The sequence below is a fragment of the Pleurodeles waltl genome, chromosome 9 (genome assembly GCF_031143425.1).
Source record: "Pleurodeles waltl isolate 20211129_DDA chromosome 9, aPleWal1.hap1.20221129, whole genome shotgun sequence".
Lineage (NCBI taxonomy): Eukaryota > Metazoa > Chordata > Amphibia > Caudata > Salamandridae > Pleurodeles > Pleurodeles waltl.
The window spans coordinates 658,434,470-658,453,897 of record NC_090448.1 but is presented as its reverse complement, the minus strand read 5'-3'; positions in this window follow the sequence as shown (position 1 = coordinate 658,453,897).

Here is a 19,428-nt window from a genome sequence, read left to right as displayed (position 1 = left end):
AGGATGGCGAGTACCTTCTCCTCCCTGTCGGTGTAGTCGGGTGGTGTTGGTGGCGGCCTTCCCCCAGTCTTCTGCACTGCGATGTGGTGCCTGGATGCCATGGCCCGGACCTTCCCCTGCAGGTCGCTCCATCTCTTGCAGATGTCGTCACTGGTGCGTGGATGGTGTCCCACTGCATTCACCCTGTTGACGATGGTCTGCCACAGCTCCATTTTCCGGGCAATGGGTGTGTGCTGCACCTCGGAGCTGAATATTTGTGGCTCCACTTTTAGGATCTCGTCCACCATGGTCCTTAGCTCCCTTTTGGTGAAGCATGGATTTTTTGGGGGGACATGGTGAGGGTGGTGGATGGCGTTGGGACTGGGGACGGTGTCGGCTGGTGTTCTCTGTCTGGCTCTGGTGCTCTCTGTCTTCTGGTCCTGGTTGCAAGGGATTGTGGGGTGTGTCTGGGAGTGTTTTATGGTGTTCTGGATGTGTGTCAGGTGTGTGGGTGCTAAGCCTAGCCAATGTGTGCAGTGGTTGCTGTTTGGCCCACTTGCCGCCGTGGTGGTCGCAGCCGCCAATGGTCATCCGGCCTCCACTGTCCACCGAAGTTATTTGTGCATCTTTATTTGGAGGGCGGGATGTGGGTGTGCTTGGCGGTGGCGGGGTCGGGTGGGCTGTGATTCCCGCCGACAGGGTCCTGGCGGGGAGTGGTGGTGTGGGAATGTTTGGCAGTGTTGGGTTTTTTGTTCATTATATGGCGGGTTTCCATTCGCCGCCGCCGGCGGGATTCTGTTCACCGGCGCAACGGCGGTCAGCGGTCTTTACCGCCATGTTCATAATGACAGCCTATGTGCCTCCTGTACGTCTGTTAGGTGTCTTCACTCTTTGAATGCCCACCTTCTAATGGTACCAAGATTCACATTTGCTCAGTCTGGTGACTGTGCTTTGCGGTAGTTTCCGCCAAGTCCTGGAATATTCTTCCTCTCCTTGGTGCTATTGGAATCATTTGCTTTCTTTAAACTTCTTTTTGTCTGTCACTTTTTATGAATTTAGGAAAGTTAGAATTAAGATTTCGGACATTCAAGGACTTTTTATTTAAAGAATAACAAGAACCACAAACGTGTTGTTTACACTTCTTGGAGAACAAATGATGAACTAATGATGACTGTTCAAGCTTCATTTATATACATATTTACATATCAACAAAATACCTTTTCAGGCTTAGAGTGCCATATAAACTGTGCATAAAAGGCAGTAGGGAACCGTGGGTAGTTCTCAAAGTGTAGGCAAAGAGCAGCTCCTTTATTTGAAGCACTGTACAACACCACCAACACTCAAGTACTGCTCACCTCAAATGTCTGTTTTTATAGCAATGTTTTTGCTCATAGGACTAGCATAGTGCCCTCCACTGAGCTAGAAATGTATCAACGTTTTTTATCATTTTTGCTGCAAGTCGAGGCAAAAATATGGCAAAAGACTTTATTCACTCAAGGCACACTATTACAGCTTTAGACTGGTAAAATTCAATCTAAATCAACCTGGAATTAATAAAAGGAGTCCCAGACACATGTGTTTCACTCTCATTAGAGATTGTCTGAGAGGCATAACTGTCAGACACAATGGAGCACCTAGTATAAGTCAAAGCAATACACTTTCAGGCTTAGTGTGCCACATAAATTATGCAAAAGAGGAAGTAGGGATCCATGGGTTTTAGGTGAAGAGCACTCTGCAACAACACCGATGTTCTAATACTGCTCACCTCAAATATCTGATTTTTTAGCAGATTTTTTAAGCATAGGATTAGCATAGTGCCATCCATGACCACCTAGAAAAGTGACAAAGCCTTTTGTCATTTTCGCAGCAAAGCCCTGAAGCATAGGATTAGCTAGTGCCATTCACACCGAAATGAAAAATGAGAAAAGCCTTTTACCACTCCAGGCACAGTATTACAGCCTTGGGTTGGTAAAATACCACCCAAGTCAACCCGGAATGAATAATGCAGCTCCTGATGTGTTTTGCTCTCATTAGAGATTGCCAGAGATAGATAAGTCAGTCAGACACAAGGGAGCACCTAGTATAAATCAAAACAATACCCTTTCAAGCTTAGTGTGCCACATAAATCATGCAAAAAATAAGTAGGGAACCTTGGGTATTTCCCAAATTTTATGTGGAGAGCAACTTCCTTACAAGAAGCACTGTAGAACACCACAAACACTGTAAAATTACTCATTCAAATGTCTGTTTTGCTAGCAGAGTTTTTAAGCTTAGGGTTAACATAGACCGATCCACGCCAAGCTAGGAAAACTACAGTCTTTTGCCATTTGCATAATTTATGCAACACTTTATAACTATAAACTATAACTGATGAATATCAGTGTATTTGTCCTTAAAAGTTAGTTTTTATCTTAATGCAACATCTAACTTTATTGTCATTTTCACCTTTGTTTTTTAAGTGAATTTCTATTTTTTTTTATAAGCAAAAAGCCTATTACCATACATAACTATACCATCACTTTAACTTTTAACTCACCCCTACATGGGTCTTATAGTAGGGTTGAATATACATTTGTCAGCAGAAGTGTGCCTGATAGGTGTTCAGTCACATACTACCTGTGTAGGTGTCATGGCCACCCAATTTACAGAGTCAGGTGTCTTAGAACTTCCCAGGGGGTTAGTCTTTTTGGATATGTTTGTGGAGATGCAAAAAGATGGTTCTCAAAGCTTTGAAGGCGGGGGTGATCAAAAATGTAAAAATGTAAAAATGTAAAAATGTAATTGAACTATAACTAAAATCCAGGCCTTTGCAAGTACTGAAGGCTTATTCAAACAGCCAGGTCTTGACAGCAATTTGGAATTCTGGAAGTAAAGTGAAGCTGTTGGATATGACTAACATAAACAAGACCATAGGCAAGAGTGTGTACAAGCCGGTGGTATCTGACAGTTGGACCTTAGAAAGAGACACCGATCAAGAAATCTAATATCACCAATATTGCACGTTCTGGTGGTAGAGCCTTTGGTGGACATGCTGAGATAGGGGAAGGGAGAATTGGGGATTAGAATAGGAAGTACTAACCATGTGGTGTTCCAGTAAGGTCAGGACAACATAGTATACCTGAAGAAGCCAGTCCAATCTGTCGTGATACTCCTATGCACACAAGATTAATATTGTCAAATTTGGAGAGACTGTAGAAACTGGACTAAGTCATGGATATTCCCGCTGGGCAGGTGGGCACACTTGGATGACATGACCTTTCCTGATTTGAGGTTAGAATGGCATTATGAAAAATTTGTGTAGAACCCTCTTTTAAGATAATGAGTCCATTAAGCTGAACAAAAGATGCATGTTGGATGGAATATGCGAATCGATAAAATTCATTTATCATGATGGGCAGAATTACATTAATTAAAACTGTAGTATTGTAAGATACTGTATTTTAAGGAGTTGTGAGAAGGTGGTTCTGTCCACCTAATTCCCTCAGATTTTACACTTTTTGCTCATCTGGTTTTAGACCCTTTTAATATGGTGGGGCCTCATAACCTGGGACTCACCCACAGTAAATTAATGGCAAATGGACTGCACATGTCCACAGCCACTGTCTGCCTTTAAGATAAGGCCGCTGCTGTGCGTTGAAGGGTAAGAGGCATTTAGTTGGCTATACGTGAACGCTTGTGCACAAGCATGTACACATGTGTGAGGGTTGTGTGTAGGAGACTCCTGTCGGCACAACCCAAGAACTTCGCACAGGTAGCCTGGCACAAAAGAGACTACGCAGGGTTGAAAACTGACCTGGGATAGGCCTTGTACTGTGGGTGTACACATGTAGGGAAAATCATTGTGGTTTACTGTCTTGTCTGTAGTTAAACTCCATTACACAGTTATGGGGAAGGCTGCCATAGGGCGCAGTTCTGCTCCCTCTTTGGTCTACAGACTTCAGAGACGTACCGATGTATAGTGTATCTTGTGTGGCAAGATCATTTCTGTAAAGTCCAAAGACGTAACGGTACAGCTTATGGGTCTTCCAGGAATGTCCTATTTCTCTGGCTCAGCTCAGGGTTAGAGCCGAGGCCTTTTTTGACCCTGCTGGGCTGAGTTCATTACCTTTCTCTCCAGCTGCAGGAACAAATGCCTCCTCCCACAAAAGACCAACTAACAGTGTCTAAGTCAGCTCCTGAGAAGGAAAGGGGTGGGGCGGACTGCTCTGCATCAATCAGCCAGCTGTCACACTTTGCCAGGAAGAGGGCTTGCCCCAGGCCACTAAAAAAAGGAGGGAGTCCCGATCTCTGGAGCCAAACTGGGAGGAGGGCTCCTTTGAAGATTTGCTGGGGAAGGTCCTGGCAGTGAGGTCAGGTAGGAGTGTAGCTGAGACACCCAGAGCACATGTGGCTAGTGACTCCTGGGTGATGCCATTTTGAGCTATCCCAGAAGACTATGCAGGGAGCTTGGGACAGGGGCGGAGAAGTGATGTGGCACCTCAGGGTAGGTCAGAGGAGCAACCCTGCTGGACACTCCTGTCCTCACTTTAAAGGTCCTGCGCAGGCAAGAGAGCTTTCTCTTGGGTGTGCTTTTCTGCTGGACCCTAGAACTTGAGGCAGCCACAATGTGCAATTGGAAGGATGAACCCCCTGACTGCCATCTGTCCTATGGACTCTGTCTGATTGACCCCATGACCAGTGGGGCATTCCCCAGGACTAGGGAAGCTGGTGCCCTTAAACCTCCTGAGGACCAGTAAGGGAAAAGACTGGGCAAGGAAGGCGAGAAACACAGAAGAAAAGCTAAGTGAAATGCTGGTGCAACCATCTCCCTGCAAAGGTCATAGATTTTTAAGGTCAGGAGACCTAAAGAAAGTCTTCCAGGACTCACCACCAGGAAGAAAACAAGACAAAATCACCCAAATAGGCTGAACGGGACCGGAGTAATTGCACTTGAAAGTTTTTGTGACCTTTGCTTACTTTACTGGCAAAGAAGTAAGTGGGGCTCCACCGCTGGATCCACTCTTGCCTCGAGGGTGTGCCAGCGCCTGGAGGCTACCCCAAGAAAAGTAGAATGCGGAGAAGTGCCATTGTGTTTTCCCCACGATACTGAAAACGGGGGGCCTGGACCCCATCCCTGGGCCCGAAGAAATATGAGGGTGAGGTAACGCTGTTGTGCCCCTCCACGATGTCCACAAGGGGACCAGGAACCCATCCCTGGGCCAAAAGGAGAAGGTTGCAGGAGGGAGAGTCACTGGACCCCCTTGGTTCAGGAGAGGGGGCCCAGGACCCCATCCCTGAGCCCCAAGAAGCCAGCATGGTGAGGGATCACCATTGTGCTCCCCCACAAAAGTGGAGGGAGGGGGCCCTAGACTTCATCCCTGGGCACCCATGTGCTGACAGGAGGAAGGGAAGAGTGTCCACACACTCCTGCCATGTGGCCAGCCCACCCCGCTCTCTGAGCCCGTGTCTAGGGGGAGCGCGAGGCCATCCAACAACAGCCCCTCTCCCCGCAGAAATAGGCATACCAGAAGATGCTGCCGGCTCCCATAGCATCACGTCAGTCAGCTGGCCACGCGGAGAGCCGACAAAGACAGTCGGGGTGGGGGCTCCCTGAGCTGTCCTCCAATGAGGAAGTTGATTGTTTAGTGCCCAGGCAGGACCGGGCACCCAAAGGAAAACAAGAAATGCAGCGTGAGCCCACTTGTTAACCACAAAAAGCTGCTAATAAAACATGCACAAAGCTCAGGAGAGCGCCCCATAATGCCATGCAGGCCTATTGATTTTTTACTTGTTTTGCCTGTTTCTCCCCTTGTGATGGCCCCAGGACGATGGGGTCACCACCCACAAAGTCAGGAGGATGCAGTCTTTTCTCCTGACATGTTTTCCAAAGCTCCCACCCTAAGCTGGGGAGGCTCTAAAAATATAACCTTTCAAGGGTTTCCAAGAATTCTCAAGCTTTCCCCAGGTTTGAGCTTTTGTTCTTCAGCTGGGAGTGCAGTGCCCTCAATTGGTAATGACTATGACTGCAGTGTCTGTGTCCTTAAGGTGTTCAACTTGAGCTTTCATGTTGCACACACATCAAAAGGGGATAATTCTATAGCGGTTGTGATTATAAATACATTTTAATTGTGTTTTTCATGCTGGGAGGTATTATAAGGTACACAAATCATTCCAACATGCAGTTGCATTTTCTTTGTAGATGTTTTATTGAAATAATGAGATAGACAGTAACTCTTCATCTACATATATATGCTTTATTGCCAGTATTAAGTGCCTTTATTCAAGGTTAAATTCAAGTACTGCAATCTTCATACACGTGACTGTTTTAACCTGATTTGCTGACCTAGAGTCCCCTTTAGGAAGGGAAAGACTGTGTATACATAGTATTGAGTGGTGTGTGTGTAGGAAATGTACTTTTTTCTTTTTAAAAAAAAAAAGCACAGACTGGACAATCATTTATTGAGTGTTATTAATCTGTATCTGTGGATGGTGATTACTAGCCCACACTACCTTTCTTGAGTAGGCCTTGGACTGCTCTGCTTTGCTACCTAGAGAGAGTCAAGCGCTACAATGGAATATTTGGTTCCTAGTGGAGGACAAATGTAGACCCATTACTTGTGCAGGTCACACAACTAATGATCCCTTTTACCTGCAGGAGTCCTATGCCTGAACCCATTCAATGTATTCCGAGAACTAGATAGTTTGATGACATCCATGCTATAGGTCAGTTACGGTCCAAGGGTAAACTTGGATACACTCAAATTAACTTTAAAAAGGGTGGATTGGGTGTGCCAGACATGGAGTGCTATGATTTGGCCTTCTGGCACCAAAACCTCCCAAATGGCTTGCAGACAACCCACCTAGAAAAAACAGATTATTTGAATACTGTCAATGACACAGGGAACTTAGTCATTTGTTTCCTGCCTCGAAGAAAGAGAGTCCACGGATATCATACTTGGAGTCAGTGATATCTCAATTGTGGGACTAAGTGGCCAGAATGGTTGTGATCACTCTGTTTCACAAGGGACACTGTGGGGACTCTGAGAATTCTGCAAATGTTATCTAGAGGCCAGAGCGACTGGCTGCTTAGAAAATGGGTGCAAGTCAATGGGAGATAGTTTCAAAGGCAAAGCCTTTCACAGTTTTGAAGATGCCAGAGAACAGATCTGTGTCTGGGGATGAAGGGAGGATGTGTTTCTTGTTGTTTGTAAGACTGTTGCAGGCACCTCATGATACATGGAAGAGATTTCCAGGTAGACATACAGAGTGCAAGCTTAATTAATTAATATCATTAACACAGGGAGGGAGGTTGTTGTTTGCATTATATAGAGTACTCTATAAAGAACACCAGAAAGACTGTGGAGTACAGGTGCCAGACGAGGAATGGAACAGAGAGCCATCTTACTCAAAAAAGGTGTTGAGAAATGTTAGATTCTGATTCACACACTTTAAATTTATACATAGGTAATATCTTACCCCCCCTATTCTACATAGAATATACCACAACATATCTGGTAACTACCTCAGATGCCTTCACGGGGAAGCTAACTGTGTTCATATGTTGTGGGCACACAGAGTTGCTTAACGATTCTGCAGAAAGGTTATTGCACACCTACAGAAAGTTGTAGGGTTGGGTGGCATGGTCAATGAACGAAGATGGTGGACACTTGATCTGGGGTCTCTCTATAACGCCCATCATCCATTACCATCCTTCAACAATCCACACCCGACTACAGTGAACAAGTGACCGCTCTTGGATTCTAAAAGGAAGACCCACTGCAGCCAAGAAACATGCTTGCACTGTGTTAGGCAGCTGAGGAGTGCAGCCCATGGTGCAGGGGGTTTCTCATGGTGGACAGGGTGAAGAGCCTCTGCTGATCCCGGTGCTATATGCTCACCTGGCATCCATCAAGCGCTGCTGATTGCAGACAAGTGCCTGGAGAGTGCTGAAGGATTGGGACCATGTTGGTGATGGACCTTCCCTTCCTTTCCTGATTTAGCAGCCCAAAGGTACCCAGTTCTGTGGCACGGGCGGTACCTGGCCTGTGCTGAATGGAACTAGTGTCTGAGGAAAAAGGAAGAAAGACATTTAGTATAGAGCAAGCATTGCAGTTGACAGTGGCACATCCCTCATCCCACTCACCTCATGGTATAAGTGGATTTTGATGCTGGGGACAGGTAAGGAGCAACTAGAGGGGCAGAGGGACGCTCCAAGAGTAGAGGGCAAGTGGTTGGTGTCCCCCCTTCTCCTGCCTATTGGAGAGACATACAGCCTACACCATCATTGGGTTTTGAGGGGGACAAAGTACTGAGGCAGTTGGGTGCTTATTGAGGGCCCCTGCATCTCCCTATCCACTGGCCTAATTCAAAAGCCTCTAGACAGCAGTGACCAGCTCTGCTAGTAACTTGGGGTACCCAAAAAACAAACAGAGACTGTTGGAGGGAAACAACCATGGACATTTAGAAAGGCAATTACCAATCGCAAGTAAAGATGAAACGTTGCACAAGGGTACCCAGAGTGTGGTGGCTGTGCCACTGGATGGCCTCAAACTACACACAAGAACAAACTGTCATCTTGCTGAGACAATATTACAAACCATTATTGACACTAGGGTACCCCTGTAAAAAATGAACCAAAGATGAACAGGCATATCCCTGCTACAGCATGACCTCTGCAACACAGTAGAGTGGGTGACAGAAGCAGAGGTACTCATCTCTGTGATGGAGAACCAGGTCCATGCAATACAAGCCACAATCTTCAATCTCCTACTGGAATTTAGCAGACACTTAGAAGGGAGCTGAGGATGCTGAGAGGAAGCCCCAGAGAATAATTATCAGTATTGTAGGCAGTTAAGAAGAGTCGGAGGGCATATGCACAGAGGGCTTCCTCACAAACTGGTTGAAGTCATGGATTATCTCAGGAGCTATTCCCTAATGTTCTGTTGTGGAAAGAGCACACTAAACTCAAGCAACAAAACCCCTTTGCCCGGGCTCCTGCATAATCCGTTATTGCACGCCTGATAAATTCCAATGACAGAAACATTATACTGGGAAAGGCTCACATGATTGGCACAATCCTGTACGAGAACCATAAAATCCTGGTGTTCTCCAATTACACCCATGTGGTACAATAACAATTACACTATTTCATTGCAATGAAACAAAAACTCAAGGCAATGCAACTACTTATTGATGTACCCTGCTAGACTACAAGTTAATTTAAATGGCAGAATCTTCGTCTTTGATGCCTCAGAGTCAGCATTGCAAAAAATGGGAGAAAGCCCAAGTAACCCCACCATATCTGGGCTAGACAACACCACGGAGGCAAAACTGATATATAGTAGGGAAAATTGCATATATTTTAAACATCACAGTGAAAACCTTAATTAATCACTGGAAACGCTGTATTATTACTAATGTTTGTACTTTTAATAAATCAACTGTCTCCCTTTGTCTCGCTGGGGGTCGCGACCTAATACATACTATATATCAGTTTTGCCTCAGTAGTATCAGAGTCAGCATTGGACTGGGTTGAGGAGAGAAAAGTATTGCAAAACCACTGCGTGAGACCTGCTAGACTCCAAGTTAATTTCAATGGCAGAACCTTCTTCTTTGATGCCTCAGAGTCAGCATTGGACTGGGTCGAGGAGAGAAAAGTATCTAACAACAGTCGTTGTGAGACCTGGAGCCGGTGAAGAAAACAGTGGGCACACAGACTTTTAGTGCGGATAATAACACTAGTGCTATGACTTATTTTGGTAATGGTGGTGGAGCAGCAGTAAACAAGCAGCTAAATACATTGCACGAGTTAGGTTGGTAGGCCCTGTGTCACACTTACATGCCTTCATTCCAAGAGTATCCCACTCAGGTTTTGCCTTGCGTTCCAGATGGTTCTCTATCCTCCTTTGAGAAACATCCTCTTTTATTCTGGCAGAAGGACAGGCAGGCCCTCTATATTGGATTGTCATGGTAAAGAGGTAGGATGAGGAACACCCAAAACATACTGAACCTCATCCCCAACTCTCTACTGAGTACCCCACTTGAGATGACAATTATAAGAGGACAATCCAAACTGGTAATGAGACCCCACACAAAAAGTCTATATTACAACCTCCACTAGCAGATCACTGGCTCGAAGTAAATGGGCAGACTCCCTAGGTCTTATTGACAGATTGCACCACAGACATGGGAAAGAAAAGCAGTTTACTTATTACTCTAACTTATTACTCTAACTCAAATCGCTCCTCCTCCTGCATTAACTACATTTAGTCCCAGCGGCAGAATCTACCATAGTTGCTCAGATGGTGAACCCTCCTAAAGGGACTCTCTGACCACTCACCAATTGAAATACGTGTTCAAAGAGTAGGTAGAGGCCTGAGTGGGATATGGTGGTTGAATGTCTGGTGGCTATAAGATGAATAACTACTCAATGGTATAGTTCCAGAGTATTTTGAATATAAGGTGGGTTTGGAAGCATGTAAGATGGTTGTGAGAGGGCTGGACAGGAAACAGGAGCTGGAGGTAGAAACAAGGATAGCCCCTTCGTCAGTTGGTCAATTATGCTTTTCAAATCGTGGATGCATTCGAGAAGTACTATAAAACAATATCTGCTAGACAAGACCCCCCTGCAGATAGAAATAGAGCATCCAATAGCATAAGATCATGTCTTAGATGCTCTGTCGTTAGAAAACCAAGCCAGGCTACACCTCCCAGCTAACAGCTGAGGAGATCCATTGGGCTATTATGGACATGCCCTTAGGTAAGGTCCCTGGCCGAATTGATTTATATTAGAATTTCTGAAGAAATACACCTAGCTGTTACTGCCACATTTACAAGCACTCTTCGTGGAGGCACTGGCCACCTGTGTTCTTCCATGAGTTTTATGGGTTTTTTATAATTCCAAAACCTGACAAACCCCTTGCCTAGTAATACCTTTTCATACCAACCCTAATCACTACTAACCATCCAAGCAAAACTCCTTGCCAAATTTCTTGCCACCAGACTGACTAAGGTGATACGTACTCTAATCTATAGTGACCAAAATGGTTTGTGCCTGATAGGAGCACCGAGCATTGCCTCAGTCGCCTACAAGTGGCTCTGGCATGCTTATATGAACTTAGAGGTCCGGCAGCCCTACTATTAGTAAACTTTGAAAGAGCATTCAATACAGTTCCATGGACTTTTTTGCAACAGATAATGCTGAAGAGGGCCGTCGGCCCCCACTTCTTAAGGTATGTTGCAATGCTCTACACAGACCCCTTGGGTTCCAGTGAGAGCAAATGGGGTAATAGCAGTTCCCTTTCCCATTAAATGCAGCACATGCCAGGGCTGCCTACTTTCACCACTCTTACTGTATTTGCGCTAATGAGTTAATCCCTGGCTGAGTGGCTATGCCAAAATGCGCAATTGGTGTGCTTCCAGTGGAGCAGAGGAGATGAGGAGAGTGTTGCTTTATGGGGACGATATGCATCTTTATGCCCAGCAACTTACAAAGTCCATCCTGTGCATATTTCAAATGCTAAGGATCTATGGAGATGCCTCGGACCTTTGGGTAAGTTGGAACAAGTCTATATACCTGGCAATGAAGGGAAAACTCAGTCACACAAAATGTGATGAAAGGAATGCTTCCAAATACTATAGGTGGCACTCCAACCCATCATTTTTCACCCACTGTGCCTTTCTAACACAGGCTCGCTTTAAGCAAATCAGTACTGACCCTGGTCATGATAGGATCAGTCCAAAGTGAACTGCAAGACAAGGCCACCTTCAGAAGGGAACACAAGCAACCCCAGACCAGTTCTGCCCTTGTTGGATAGCTTGTGTTTCTTGTTCAGAGAGGACCTGGCTAGGCAGTTCAGGCTGGACTGTTCCAATTGGAGCAGGACCAAGACTGATTTCTATATGTCTGGTTCTAATCTGAAGTGGCATGGTGGACAAAAGAATTATGGGTTGAAATGCTATCCAGAGTGATTGTCAGTGGTTAGAATCATTGCAACCATTTCTCCTGTTACGTTTCGCAAGTTTGAGTGAAGGGTTAAAAGGCCAACAGAACTAGAATTAACCAACCTGTGCATCACAGACGAAAACTTTTGTTAGGTACTTGTGTATGATGGTAGCAAAAGATGAGAGGATGTATTGGGACCTGAACATCACCTTGTTGCTTCAGCTGGGGGAAACAAGAACTTGCAGGATGGGCATCCTTGCCATTATCCATAATGGGGAGCCCTACTTTAGATGGTCATGTTACCCCCTTTTTTTACATTAGTGAAAAACGACCCATATCTGCTTACAACAAGGTTCTTCCATCCCTTGCAGTCACTACTCTGTAATTTTCTATGGGAGGGCAGCACAACAAGGGTCTCATTTGAAAAATGTGTGAAATCCACTTACAAAGGTGGGTTAGGAATACCTGACATCCAGCAAAATTACTGGACTTCTCAACAGATCTTAATCAAGTAATGTTTTTTTTTGTTTTTTTACAATTGGTCTGACTCAGAGGTCAGCCTTGAACTAGGGATCAGATGTGTCAAAGGATTTTGCATTCGCAAACAGTGCGAATCTGTAAATACCACCGTTTGTGAATCCAAATCGCCTTTCATGATGTATGAAAGGCAGTGCAGTGCAGTTTTAGGGAATCGCAATTTTTAGCGAATCCCTAAAATTGCGACTTTGAATAGGGAATCGCAAATTGCGATTCCCTAAGTAGGAAATTGCAAATAGGGAATTCCTATTTGTGATTTCCAAAGCACATGTATCTTGCATTTCCTAAATGCAAACTGGGCATTTAGGAAATGCAATTACCACAAATTTAAATCTGGTTGTGACCATGTGCAATTTAAAAAATGCATTGGGAATGCATTTTTAAAAGTGGCATGTAGCGCACACATGCCCCTTAGGGCATATGTGCGCTTTACATATGCACAATTTCATAGGGGGGAGCATCCTTGGATCTGCATTACCAAATTTGCGAATTCCTAACAGGAATTTGCAAATTGGGAAATGCAACACCATTCACACCTGTGGGCCTTCAGGCCCATAGGGATGAATGGAGTCCCATTCCCTAAAAGCGATTCCCTAATAGCGATTGCGAATTTTAAGAAATCACTATTAGGGTATCGCTATTTTCTTACATCCCATTTTGCATTTCCCAAATAGCGATTTCTTAAAATTTGCTATTTAAAAAATGCAAACCGGGTCTTTGATATATCTGGCCCTGGATCTCTTGGAGCCACTCACGTGTTCACCATGTTGTACAGAACAGAACACTCATCCTCCAAGCATCGCTAGAACACCCCAATTATACTAGAATACAGTTTAGAAGCAAATCAAGTGGCAGAGTGAGTTAAGTAATGCAACCTCACTGTGGCGAGAAATACAGCTTCACCAGGTAACAGGTCCAAAGGGATTCTGCTCTTGGATCTTATTGCCATCTCAGAGGTAGGGGATGTGTAGACATTGAGTCAAACCATTCAAACAGCTGGCAAATGAATTTGCCCTTAGCAAAAACCCAATTCTTTAGATATGTGCAGCTCTGCAATGCACAGAACCCTACAAGGAGAAACTAGTAACAGTACCTGAATCCAATCTATTAAAAGTCAAAATACACACCACATCTTTTATGTACAGATGATATCAAGATCATTATTGATATTATTCCACTCCTGTGTCCCCATCTTATTTCGAAGCCCTCCCACGTTCCACGTAGCAAATGTATAACTCCCTTACTTATACTGCTTACAGTTCCTGCCTCAGGTCCACCCCAGGCAACCTGGGGGTGGGCAAGTTCCCCTCTAAAACTTCCCTGCCAATAATATTAGTACTCAGCATACTGGCACCCTCAGCTAAGCCCATAAAAACATCAGAGTCCCTTCTGATGCTACCATTCATTATTCCCCTTTTGGGCCCCTCAAGGTAAAGCCCCTCACCATTCTTATCTTCCTGGCCACAATGGTTTGGTCACTCATTAGCAGATAATGATCTCAGAACCTGATACCTATTGCTTGTAGGTATAGATGGCAGGGTGGGATGATTATGCTGTACCAATCTCCTCTTAAGCTGCAGCCACATTGACTCAGTACAGGGATGAAACAAAGGTTGCAGATGGCAGTAAAAGAAGCCCAAGGAGAGAAGCATCAGGGACGTGCCATATGGTGGGCATGGCCTAACCCTAGATAATATTTCCCCTAGAGGTCTAGGACTCCAAATGTTAACAATAATGCAATCACCACCAAAATTCTTCGTAAAAGGGCCAACCCACCCCACTCTCCTGGTTAAGAGTAGTTGCTGAGCTCTGTCAGGAAAAAATATGTCATATAAAGCCAACCAGTGCATAACTTTATTCTTCAAGGTCTCAGAAGATATGGTCTGGCCTGGATGCAAGGGCGGGACATTTACCAGGACAGCAACATATGGGCAACAGGCTGGTGGTAGATCGATGGTAGTAGGCTCGCCCACTGGGGGAAAGACAACAGAATCATCTGTCTCTATATTGCGGTCTGTTGCCGGGGGCTCCTTTGGGGATTGAGCTAGAAGTTAAATTACCCACTTTTGGGACTCGTAGTTGTCCGCAGGGAGGTGTGTCCTGCCCCAGGGTTTGCCCTGCTCCGAACCACTCACTTGTTTGCCTGGTATTTGGGCCCCTCAAACAAGTCCCCTCTATATTACCTACTATGTTATCTGCTACTTGCCTGGTTATTATATTACGTTGCCTGTTTTGTTGCATGCCTACTAGACCGTTAGAGACCAAAGTTGAGGAGGAGAGTTTCTGACATAAAGCAATAATATTCCCACCCTCCCCTTGTAGTTTGTACAATATTTCTTTAAGAGGTGTCAGCAAATCACTAATAGCAGTTAGGAGATTATTCCAAGATGAACCTCTTCGAAGTTCTTCCCTGGGAATGTCATTATCCTTTGAACTAGCTAGAACAGGGGTGTCTGGATCACCAGTGGCCTCCTTTCTGCAGCGGTTCTTCCATTTAGTGGCAAGTAAATGAGTGACTGAACTGGAGACGACGGCAACGGAATCCAAAGGGCCTTATGCGTCTTCACTACATCTCTCTACCCCTTTGTCGAAGACATCGGCAGAATCAGTTGGTAAATCCACTGGGCCAGCCGGAGATACTGTGGCTTCACTGAGCTCAGCCACCCCAGGGATAGATGCCTTTCCACCAAGTCTACCTTCTTAGTAATAACCCCCACCGCCAGTACTAGAGAGGAGTCAATGGTGGAACATGTTGTATCAGGGGCTGGCTTTTGGCTTACTGTCTTGTGCTTACCCATGGCCACAGCTAGGTGCAGACATGAAACCCTCAGTTAAAGGTTGGCACCTGTAAAATACAGCCAGAGCCCTCCACACCAGAATAAAAAGATATTAATGTGAGCGATGAAAAGCTTCAACTTCACTTACTTCACATACCATGAGAGAAGGCCCAGCCTAGACTCGGCCAGCCGCGGATGGGTGCAGATGGGCCTGCTCTTGGCCTGGTCTTCACCTAGTCGCGTCCCGCGCAGTGGGCCAACTAGTGCACTGAAAAGCACCTACGGGCATGAAGACTGGTAGTGGGCGGCCTCCGGGGGCAAAGGCTCCTGGGAGCTGTAATCTGGGTGATGTGCAGCCCCCTGGCCCCACCAGCTAGTGTCCCACTCAGTGGGCCAACTGGTGCACTGCAAAGCACCTCCGGGCATGCTGACTGGTGGTGGGTGGGTGGCCTCTGTGGGCAAAGGCTCCTGGGAGCTGTAATCTGGGTGATGCGCGGCCCCTGGCCCCAACAGATAGCGTCCAGCGCAGTGGGCCAACTGGTGCACTGAAAGGCACCTCCGGGCGCAAAGACTGGTGGTGAGCGGCCTCTGTGGGCAAAGGCTCCTGGAAGCTGTAATCTGGGTGATGCGCGGCCCCTGGCCCCAACAGATAGCGTCCAACACAGTGGGCCAACTGGTGCACTGAAAGGCACCTCCGGGCGCAAAGACTGGTGGTGAGCGGCCTCTGTGGGCAAAGGCTCCTGGGAGCTTTAGTCTGGGTGATGCCTAGCCCCAACAGCTAGTGTCACACGCAACGGGCCATCTGGTGCACTGAAAAGCACCTCTGGGTGCGAAGACTGGTGGTGGCGGCCTCTGTGGGCAAAGGGTCCTAGGAGCTGTAGTCTGGGTGATGCGTGGCCCCTTGGCCCCAACAGCTAGCATCCTGTGTGCAGTCAGGAATTCACACTCCAGTGTGCATGTTAGGAATATTGTGCTACAGTACATACCCAGGGGCCTTGGTCTCAAATCTCCCGTACTAAACAAGTCTATCTGTCAAGGTTTCTCCCATCTGTGCTGTCCATAACAGATGCTTATCTGGATACAGGAAGCAGTTACCTTGACATATAGACTTGTTTAATTCGGAAGACTTGAGACCAAGACCCTTGGGTATGTAATTGTAGCACAATATAGGGGTTGACAGCATGTTTTGGTTTGGGCCAGCATGAATTATGAAGATTTATTTTGCAGAAAATAAAGTGCACATTACAAATAAGGAAAATGCATTTTATACTTTTTGAGTGCCCAGAGCATCCTTTGAACTGTATATAAAATGACAGAAAGGGGTTGGTCTGGAATATGACAAAAACATATTTTTCCATTGAAAGTATAGCGAAGGCCTGTAGCGACGTCCCTAGAAGGAGTGAAATGGATGATAATCTGAAACACATTCAAAAAAATCCATTGGTAGACAAAAGACAGCAGTAGAACTGCGGAAGAAAAGCCAACGCTGGAGTCCACCTATCCTGAAGGAAGATGTCCAAAATGTTCTGTTAATAGATAATGCCGTGCTCTAGAGAAATTAATTAATTTTTGGCATGTCATTGAATTTAACAAAAGTGTATAGCATTGACAGGGCTAATATGTTGAAGAAGTGATTTGGCAAGGTTTTATGGGCTTCTCTCTCTACACCACACAGTGTGATGCAACATGTCATTTTTTTCTCTGATGGAAGGAAGGGGCCCAGCACTCAGTTGGGTTGTGATGAAATTTGTGTGACTTTGGGTATGGTAAAAAGTAAGGTGTAAAGATGTCAGTTAATGTGCAAGGCAATGTGAAGATCTTGAAATGGACGATTTACTAAAAAAAAAAAGGGTTTTGTCAGAGGGGAGAATCAAAGTGGTTTGATCTTGAGAAATGGTCAATTTTGGATTGAAGTTATCTTTTTACCATCTGTGGGAAATGGTGCAGGACAGGTTGGCTGACTTACATACTGGTGGTCCTGCAGATATTGGAAAAAGTGATCAAACAACTAGGATGGCATATTATTCTAACATGGGAAACTTCACTCTGGGATTCTGTGAGGGTGTGTGAAATAGGCAAATTGACTGTATTTAGAGGTTGATAATGAATAGGTATCAGTAAACTGGGGAGGGGGTTACACAGCTTTGAAGACATTTCAGACTATTAAGGAGGAATCTGGGGAGGTCTTCTGATACCTTCTATTCAGGCACACCCTTCAAGCTGACGTAACTAAAGACATATTGTGGAGATTATCAACCTCCTAGAAGACAGACTATTGACAGAAAACCCACTGCAGAAAGTTATATTTTTCATTTCTAAGAAAATTATCAACTACCTGACGGAAGCACTAGTGTTGCTTTGGGAAAAATGAATGCAGGATTTGGGGATTTATTGGGAAAGGGCTGGAGTGTGGTTATGCAAGGTCTTAGAGAGGTCGTAATTAGAGTTGGGTTTATCCCCAATGGACAGGGAGAAGCCGGGGCCCTCAAAAAGCACCCAACTGCCTCAGGATTGTGTCCCCCTCAAAACCCAATGGTGGTATAGGCTGTACTTTTCTCCCATGGACAATTGAATATACTCTTTAAGATATACTGCAGTAGAGAGATGATGGCAAAAATTGGGCGAACTGAAATCAATAGATACCTCCGGGGATGTGTTCTGTCTCGGACAATTATACCCACCATATGGGGATGCACCGGGGTCAGGAAGTATTGGGATGATGTGATGAAGTGTTTGGCTGAGGTCACTGGAATTTAGTTGACTCAAGAAACAAGAAATTATGCATTCTTGCATTATGGGGGGGTATACTGGCACAGGCAAGTTGTTCTGAAATGTATGTATAGTTGTAGCCGACAAATATAGCTAATCTGTGAGGAGATCCCTAATGCTCTTATTCGAGCAGTGGTGCAACAACATGGACTGGTGTATGGGTGGCAAAAGGTTCATGTATGAGGATCGTGCTGCCCCAAATATTCAGATCTAGGGCCAATGGAAAGGTTATCGAGCTATATGTGAACTTCTGTCGCCAAAAGTTGCATTGGTGCCCCCCCCCCCCCCCCCCATCTGCTATAAATGATGTTTTAAAATAGAGTTGAATTGTATGCTTAGTGAACTTGTCTTCTCAAAAGATATTATCTCTATGCATGAGATAAATTCATGTTCTATGGGATATGCATATGCCTCATGTTATTGTAATGTTTGGGAAAACAAACAATAAAAACTGTTCAAAAAAGGTTAGATTGAAGCACGTGATGGTTTTTGGTGGCATGAACTTTGAACAAGGATAGATTGGTAAAGGTGGGTTGACGTTCAGTGTTTGCTGGTGCTTGGTGTGAGTGTGAGAGCAAATATGTGATGTTGATGTTTCATGCGAGAATGTGTGTGTACCTCTTGCTGGGTGTGTCTCTCTTGTAGTGATCTGTTTTGCATTTCTGGGGTGAAAGGGAAATTTATCTGATAAAGTATTCTTGGTTATGCAGCTAAGAGTATGTTTGGATCACAGAACCCTACTGTAGAACCTCTGTATGTCACTAAGAACTTATGGATTTAATGAATGGCAGATGAAGGGATCGTGCTGTTTCTTGGATGAGCTCCTGCGTGGGGTGTCTCTGGAAAAAACGATGCGCATGGCTGTTTATGACTTTCTTTTACCTAACACTGTATTTCTTTGTGAACCAAATTAACAAAAGTATGAGGAAAACGGTATATTTTTTTTCTCTGTTTACTTCAATCATTTGGTTTTGTGAGGGAATTGTTACTTCATGCAACATACTCTATTAAAGTGTTGTTTTTCACTTATCTAATTTGGGGAAAGAACACAGCGAAACAGGGCCTGGAGGCCGATGGGCTGCGCCTTCGGCATACCAACAGAGTGCTTTGACCCGTGAGAGGAATCCACAAGAGCGCCGCCGTTGTTTTTTCGCAGCAACCCTGCTGGCGTCGTGGTTAGTCGGTGCTCGTGCTTCTGTTCCTCGGGCGATTCTGGGAGAACAGGAGCCTTTCAGGGGAATATTATTGCGGAGCAAGCAAGCACGAGGCTGAAATGGGGTGATGAGAGGGCATTTCACACAAGAGAGCCATTTTCTGTAAAACTGCTGAGAGTCACAATGCTTTGGGGTCCAAAAGGGGTTGCAATAGGTTTTGGTTCAGACGACGTGTGCTCTCTTTGGAGGCAGGGTTGTATCATGGACATCTGCCCTGCCAGGCTGGAAT